This window comes from Pungitius pungitius, chromosome 1, assembly GCF_949316345.1.
Source record: "Pungitius pungitius chromosome 1, fPunPun2.1, whole genome shotgun sequence".
NCBI lineage: Eukaryota > Metazoa > Chordata > Actinopteri > Perciformes > Gasterosteidae > Pungitius > Pungitius pungitius.
In genome coordinates, this window is record NC_084900.1 from 17,611,931 (window position 1) to 17,620,864 (window position 8,934).

The window sequence follows — 8,934 nt, forward strand, 5'->3', positions numbered from 1 at the left end:
TGGATGGGCCAGGATCTCGTTTGGGGTTATCCTCTTCCTTGGATCCATCAGAAGCATTTCCTTCAACAGGTCGACACAAGCGTTCCTGTCAGCGGCGTCTGCTCTTTTTGTTTTGTCCCGACTCGCCTAAAGTTTTCAGAAAGAAAAAAACGAGTTGAATTGACATTGGCCCTAATCTTTCCCTGGCTCATGAAGCTCTACTGTTCAGTAGGGCAGCATCCACTTCTCGACTGTTTTCAGCTCGTCCAGAGGAGAACATGTATCTCCTGCTTTCTATGGGCAGGATTCTTGTTTTAGCATGAAACTCCACCTGCGTCTTTAAAGAAGAAAAAAAACTACATGAGGTTTCATTTCCACACAAACGGCAAATGATCTAATGGAGGATCATTACAAATGTAAGTCAAAGAAGGTAGAAGTACTGTACCATTAGTGTCCAACACATTAAGATAAGGCACTTGAGTTCGGCACGGTAGAACAGGGCAGTATTTCGTCCACTGTTAAGAACTCTGTTAGGAAGGTCCCCCAGCAGGTCCACCATGAAACGCAGCTGGAGACAAAACGCCACAAAAAACCTCATCGGCGACCCTCAGTGCCACTGGTTTAGTGCTACGCTAACATGCTATGATGGTGAATATGGTAAGCATTATACCTGCTCAGAATCAGAATGTTAGCATTTTTTTCAAAGAACCACTGTGCCAACGTTGTACGTTGTACAGAGCTAAGCCAAAGTCGATGACCTTCACCCTGAATGGCTTTGTCTGGTGTTGCACCAGCAAGATGTTGTCTATGGGGCGCCGTTTGTAAAATGTTGCACGTTCTAAAATCCTGCGCAGTTTTCGTACATTTAGCGTTATCATATGAATAAAAAAAGCAGGACAATATTCACATGTCACTTTTTCAAACATTTAGAGACAAAATCATGTAAATACATGCAACAACTTTTCCAAGTACAATGTTTGGCAGTAACACAAAGTTGGTAAATGGTAAATGTAAATGTTAAATGTTATATATAAATGTTAAATCTAATTGTGAATGCTAAATCTAATTGTAAATGTTAAATCTAAATCTAAATGTTAAATGTTATATATAAATGTTAAATCTAAATGTTAAATATAAATCCAAATGTTAAATCTAAATCTAAATGTTAAATCTAAATGTTAAATATATATTTAAATGTTATATCTAAATGTTAAATCTAAATGTAAATCTAAATGTTGAGTTTAAAGGTCAGACATGACGACTGACAATTACAATATTTACGGTAATTCATGCAGCAAGCCAAGATGGCTGCCGTATGAATTAGCTCTTGCTATAGAGCAGGGGTACCGCGCACCGCGGCTGTTTCCCACCCTGTCCATCGGACCATCTCGAACGGCTGCAGATGGTCCGATCGACGGGGGCCGGACCATCCGTTAAACGGGGCGGGGGGAACGATCGCGGCCGCGTTTGCCGATGCTCGGGGATGGTCCGTTAAACGGGGCGGGGGGAGCGGTCACGGCCGTCCTGTAGACGAGGGTAGCGCGAGCCTCCGTAGATCGGAGCATTCGTGGCCGTTTCTCACCTGTCCTGCTTTTTTTTATTCATATGATAACGCTAAATGTACGAATACTGCGCAGGATTTTAGAACGTGCAACATTTTACAAACGGCGCCCCATAGTTGTCTGGTTTCAAATCCGTGTGGATCAGGCCGAGGCCCTTCAGGGCGCTTAATGCTGTGGCCACCTGCAAGTGAACAGAATCAGAAGGATTTGGGAGGGAGGGGAAGAGAGCTTCACAAACTGCTTTTGTATCTGGAATCCTCACATCTCTGATGATGGTCCTTATGCCATTTAAAGGCACAGGCTCCCATTCTCTCCGGGACATGTATTCAAAGAGGCTCATATCCAGCATTTCAAAGACCTTGAAGGTCTGGCCGTCCCTGTGGAACCATTCATGACACCTGACGACGTTGGACTTATCGGGGTCCAAACATCTGAGCTTTTCCAGTATCGTCACCTGGAAATGAACGACCAGAGTGTTCAGAATCGTATAGTTACTCGAGATTGAGCTGGTCAGAAGTTTATTTGCCATTTCTGAAAAGAAAACCCAAAGGAGTTAGGACATGCCTTAGCTCTGTCAGGAGCTAGAGTATGTCCTGGGTTCATGTTGTAGTTTGGTTCTAGTTGTTTCTCTTCCAGTTGTTGGAGAATAGAACGACTCTTCGATACTGTAGAACTCCTCGGTGCATCACATTGTTCCAGGCTGGAACTGTTCCAATTGTGTCATTGGAACTACAGCAAATCTAAAAGATGCAGTAATAAAAAATGTATTATTCAAAATAATGTGTCGGTCAGATGTGCTTTAAACTCATGACTTTATATTGTAAGTAAGTCTATTGATTAAGATGTATACAATAAAATTATTACAAGACACAACAAAATGGTAATATGATTAAGCGGGTCAAAGGTTGGGATTTATACAACCCAGTCTCCAAAAAAAGCGTGAAATGGCTACGTTGGTCCACCGTGATAAACGTAGTCATGTTACGTTTTCCCCCAAAATAACGTTACTATGTTACGTTTCTTTTGGCCCATTCATTTACATTGCTTTGCAAATAGGTCACGTGACTATCAAGTTTCCCGTTAGTGAAAAGAAAAACATGGCGGACGGTCAGCATAATCTCGGTGAAAAACACAATATTTTAAGAAAGCATCAGCATTTGTATGCATTTCGATGGCATTTCTAGCGAGAAGTATGCGTTATTCTTTCATAATCTTCTATCAGAGACTGTAGAAGACCTTCCGTTTATTCGTTTCTGCGAAGATTTGAGTGTCCCTTTGGGAAAGCGTGGCTACGCAACGCCTTTAACGGCGCATTATTAAAAAAACACTTCCAGTGGGGGCGTTACCGTAAAGAAGCGTTCAGCCTTAAAGCCACTAATCGCCAAACAAAACAAACTCAAAGCACTCGAATCACATTATGACTTTTTAAACATAAATTCCGTTATTTTTATGAGTTTTCAATGAAAGAATGCATCATTTCCGGGGGTAGGCATGCCCGGGACATCCCGAATTATGGGCAATTTTGATTTGTCCAGCTTTTTGACAGCTCCAGTCCCGACTTCCAATCACAGCCTCCTAAATCAATGACGCGCCTTAAACTCTCGGTTCGAACATTACGTCTTGTTTACATGGGAAAGGGGGGCGGGGCTTCGCCCTCAGAGCGGAGCGTCATTTCTCGCTCCACACGTCTCCTCTTTTTACTGGCCAGGAAAACGGGCGATCTATCCCACGTGGGTCTGGCTCCATTCCATTGGCTCTGACGAATCCATAGAGAGGCGGGACTTATAATTTGCCCGGCAAACGGAGAGATTTGAGCTGCATTGCTTGCACTGTGCGTGAAGTGGCCGTGAGGCCTCCACTAAAGTCTCTCTCTATTTGTTCTGCTTTACTCAATAAAAGTAAAACCTTTACAGATATACTGTCCACACACTAGGCTAACATAATGGAGACTTCCAGGCTTCGTCCTTTATGTTTTATGGGGATAAAGCCCCTGTAAGTAGTTTTTTCCCAAGCAAATCTGAGTTTCTTCTTTTTTTGTGTGTCCCATACAAATATCAAAATATATATACTGATTTTCACATCCAAACACACTCACTTATGTTCCCTTTTATCATGACAACAAGAAATTTCAAGATATACCTTTTGCTTTCATAAATATGACAGTTTTAGTGTGTAAATGCCCAGCAGTGTACGGTCCGGGGGCCCCTATCGGGCCACTTGTTAGATGGTTCGATTAGTCTATCACTACTATACTTTGATCTGACGACTAATTTGCACATCATGCTCGTACCGGCATGGCTTCGCCCTTCCCAGGCATAGTTCATCATCTTCCGGGGTCCTATAGCCAGTGTTGGGAAAGTTTACTTTCTACATTAACTAGTTCAAAGTTTAGTTTACAAATTTTAAAAAGGAACTAGTTCAGTTCATAATTCAAAATATTTGAACTAAGTTCACGGTTCCAAAAAATGAACTAGTTCAGTTCTTTTTTTCCATACGTTGCTGCGAGCTATTTTTTTTTTAAATTATTGCCACAGCCCAGAACCACAGACAGCAATTATTTTATCAGTTTTAACACTGAAGCGATGCATCAGATTTAATCTTCTTATCCAATTTGAATCCTTATCCAACCAGGGTTTACATTAGCATTGAGGGGACAGCATTTCCCTAATGATTCTTTGATGCTATGTTGCTGTCTATTCACTCCACACTAGCAGCAGTTGCAGAGTTTACCCCTACACTACATTCTCAAACACATGCTGCTTAAATGGTCTTTTTTAAATAAGGAATTATTAAAAGAAAAACAGGACAGTAATCATTAAGGTGCAAATGTTTGCAAAGAAAGGTCAGATTCCTCCCATCCTCACCGACCTTGTCAGTAACTTCATAAACTCTTTATAATTGTTATACGCCGCCTCTTTGCTACACTTATTAATGCGTGTTTACGGTGTGTTTTCTATAGAAATCTGGTACCCCATTGAACGATGTTAAGCTGAACGAACGCGCCGTTCATAGACACCAGAATGAACGAGAACAGTGACGTTCATCGGGCATTAATACAGTACGTTCAGTTCACGTTCGCCCAAAATATCAACAAGTTTATGAACGCGTTCAGGCACAACACTGTCCCGAAAGGGCCGGGATCGCACCTCACCCAGCATGCCTCGGCCTTCACTTTTTTCACTACAGAGTTTTGTTGCACCCTGTGACTCCGGCGTTAGACTCCTTCGACTGAGTTTTAAGATGGGTTGGATGGGTTACTGACTAAAATTTATGCCCCCACCCCCTAACTGCCTCAGGGAAACTTGTAAATATAATAAGTCAAATAAGTCAAACAAGCAAGTTGTATCTGGTTTAACTCTTTTATTCCTGTAGGCGTTTTTTAGGTCTCATGCTGGAAATTGCATTTACACACTAAAACTAGGATAACGCATGTCTGATGATAGTGACAGTGAGTCTGTCGATCAAGATGAGGATGGAGACATAGTAGAGGTTGAAAATCCTCCTTGTTGAACACCCCACAATACATTCTGTGCTCCCTCTGGCATAACATTTCTAATGATATCATGTCCCCCCCTTCAGTATTTTAAGACATTCTTCAGGTTATTGTAGGCCAGTTGAATGTGTATGCCATAAAATTTGACACAAACAAGCCCTTTAAGTTTACATGTTTTGTATGTGGATTTTGTACATACAGTGTTGGTCATTTCATTTCTTTGTTTAATATTTTTGAATTTATGTTTGAATCCATTTGTGGTTAATGTGCTCAAAATGCACTACTTTCTTAATGCTTACATTGCTTGTTTGACTTATTATATTTACAAGTTGCCCTGAGGCAACAGACCTAAATCAAGTTAGGGGGTGGGGGCATATATTTTAGTCGGTAACCCATCAAACCCATCTAACAAGTGGCCCGATAGGGGCCCTCGGACCGTACACTGCTGGGCATTTACACACTAAAACTGTATGATTTATGAAAGCAAAAGGTTTATCTTGAAATTTCTTGTTGTCATGATTCAAGGGAACATACACTCACCGGCCACTTTATTAGGTACCCCATGCTAGTAACGGGTTGGACCCCCTTTTGCCTTCAGAACTGCCTCAATTCTTCGTGGCATAGATTCAACAAGGTGCTGGAAGCATTCCTCAGGGAGTTTGGTCCATATTGACATGATGGCATCACACAGTTGCCGCAGATTTGTCGGCTGCACATCCATGATGCGAATCTCCCGTTCCACCACATCCCAAAGATGCTCTATTGGATTGAGATCTGGTGATTGTGGAGGCCATTTGAGTACAGCGAACTCATTGTCATGTTCAAGAAACCAGTCTGAGATGATTCCAGCTTTATGACATGGCGCTTTATCCTGCTGAAAGTAGCCATCAGAAGTTGGGTACATTGTGGTCATAAAGGGATGGACATGGTCAGCAACAATACTCAGGTAGGCTGTGGCGTTGCAACGATGCTCAATTGGTACCAAGGGGCCCAAAGAGTGCCAAGAAAATATTCCCCACACCATGACACCACCACCACCAGCCTGAACCGTTGATACAAGGCAGGATGGATCCATGCTTTCATGTTGTAGACGCCAAATTCTGACCCTACCATCCGAATGTCGCAGCAGAAATCGAGACTCATCAGACCAGGCAACGTTTTTCCAATCTTCTATTGTCCAATTTCGATGAGCTTGTGCAAATTGTAGCCTCAGTTTCCTGTTCTTAGCTGAAAGGAGTGGCACCCGGTGTGGTCTTCTGCTGCTGTAGCCCATCTGCCTCAAAGTTCGACGTACTGTGCGTTCAGAGATGCTCTTATGCCCACCTTGGTTGTAACGGGTGGTTATTTGAGTCACTGTTGCCCTTCTATCAGGTCGAACCAGTCTGGCCATTCTCCTCTGACCTCTGGCATCAACAAGGCATTTCCGCCCACAGAACTGCCGCTCACTGGATGTTTTTTCTTTTTCGGACCATTCTCTGTAAACCCTAGAGATGGTTGTGCGTGAAAATCCCAGTAGATTAGCAGTTTCTGAAATACTCAGACCAGCCCTTCTGGCACCAACAATCATGCCACGTTCAAAGTCACTCAAATCACCTTTCTTCCCCATACTGATGCTCGGTTTGAACTGCAGGAGATTGTCTTGACAATGTCTACATGCCTAAATGCACTGAGTTGCCGCCATGTGATTGGCTGCTTAGTAATTAAGTGTTAACGAGCAGTTGGACAGGTGTACCTAATAAAGTGGCCGGTGAGTGTAAGTGAGTGTGTTTGGATGTGAAAATCAGTATATATATTTTGATATTTGTATGGGACACACAAAAAAAGAAGAAACTCAGATTTGCTTGGGAAAAAACGACTTACAGGGGCTTTATCCCCATAAAACATAAAGGAAGAAGCCTGGAAGTCTCCATTATGTTAGCCTAGTGTGTGGACAGTATATCTGTAAAGGTTTTACTTTTATTGAGTAAAGCAGAACAAATAGAGAGAGACTTTAGTGGAGGCCTCACGGCCACTTCACGCACAGTGCAAGCAATGCAGCTCAAATCTCTCCGTTTGCCGGGCAAATTATAAGTCCCGCCTCTCTATGGATTCGTCAGAGCCAATGGAATGGAGCCAGACCCACGTGGGATAGATCGCCCGTTTTCCTGGCCAGTAAAAAGAGGAGACGTGTGGAGCGAGAAATGACGCTCCGCTCTGAGGGCGAAGCCCCGCCCCCCTTTCCCATGTAAACAAGACGTAATGTTCGAACCGAGAGTTTTAGGCGCGTCATTGATTTAGGAGGCTGTGATTGGAAGTCGGGACTGTAGCTGTCAAAAAGCTGGACAAATCAAAATTGCCCATAATTCGGGATGTCCCGGGCATGCCTACCCCCGGAAATGATGCATTCTTTCATTGAAAACTCATAAAAATAACGGAATTTATGTTTAAAAAGTCATAATGTGATTCGAGTGCTTTGAGTTTGTTTTGTTTGGCGATTAGTGGCTTTAAGGCTGAACGCTTCTTTACGGTAACGCCCCCACTGGAAGTGTTTTTTTAATAATGCGCCGTTAAAGGCGTTGCGTAGCCACGCTTTCCCAAAGGGACACTCAAATCTTCGCAGAAACGAATAAACGGAAGGTCTTCTACAGTCTCTGATAGAAGATTATGAAAGAATAACGCATACTTCTCGCTAGAAATGCCATCGAAATGCATACAAATGCTGATGCTTTCTTAAAATATTGTGTTTTTCACCGAGATTATGCTGACCGTCCGCCATGTTTTTCTTTTCACTAACGGGAAACTTGATAGTCACGTGACCTATTTGCAAAGCAATGTAAATGAATGGGCCAAAAGAAACGTAACATAGTAACGTTATTTTGGGGGAAAACGTAACATGACTACGTTTATCACGGTGGACCAACGTAGCCATTTCACGCTTTTTTTGGAGACTGGGTTGGATTTATACAATGTCTCTCATTGCATTGCTTTTATCACACAATTGACTATTTTCTCTGTTTACAGACAGTTTATGCACTGCCACTCTGTTTCCACTAGATGTCCCTAAACATCTTTTGAATTGATGAGAATGAGGCATTGTTGAAGGTGGAATATGAGCGTTCTCCTCACTATGTGACTGTTGGATATTATTAGTATGTCAAAATAAATGAATGGCACAGTGGATCTCAAACTGATTACCTCCTCTAAGGCCTTTACCTCAAAATGGTTATATTTTATCTAACATTGGATTGAGAGACGTTGAACTTTCTCTCTTCCAATCTCCGTTTGGATTGTTTGTTCAAAGCAGGAGGAGAATTGTCCTAATATTTGATATGTCTCCACGTCTGGAGGAGCTGTTAGTGTTTAAGAGTTGCGTTTGGATTTGCATGCATTAACTCACATGTGATTGTTGACGGTTTAGTGCACGGATTGAACAGGTTATGTATGATGCATTGGAGACAGTCCGTGAGCATTTAGAAGCAACCAGAGAGCGCATCATCAAGCTTTTCTGCACGGCTCTGATAATGACAGGTTGTGGCGTATTGCGTCACGAGCATAACGTTATTCCCCCGAAGAGTCAGACCAACAGTAGCATCCAGCTAATCGCCTTCAAGGCATTCTCTCCTCCAGCAAGCTCACAAACCAAACACCTCCCCTCCCTCCGCCCTGCGTGTGTTGGAAGTTGAGTGGCTTTGGCGGGCCGCTTCGCTTAGAGTCCAAAAGACCAGTGCTGCAAAACATTCTTTTCCCCGATAGAGCGGAGATGTTATAAAATACATAAATATTCCTGTTGGACCAATCGACAAAGAGTGATGAGGGTAGTGTTTTATGTTGTTTTCTCCATTGATATAAAGAGCATGCACTGCGAGTGCCTGGTGGTGTAAACAGGAAACAGTCAGTTATTAATGATTTTCAGTTTATACT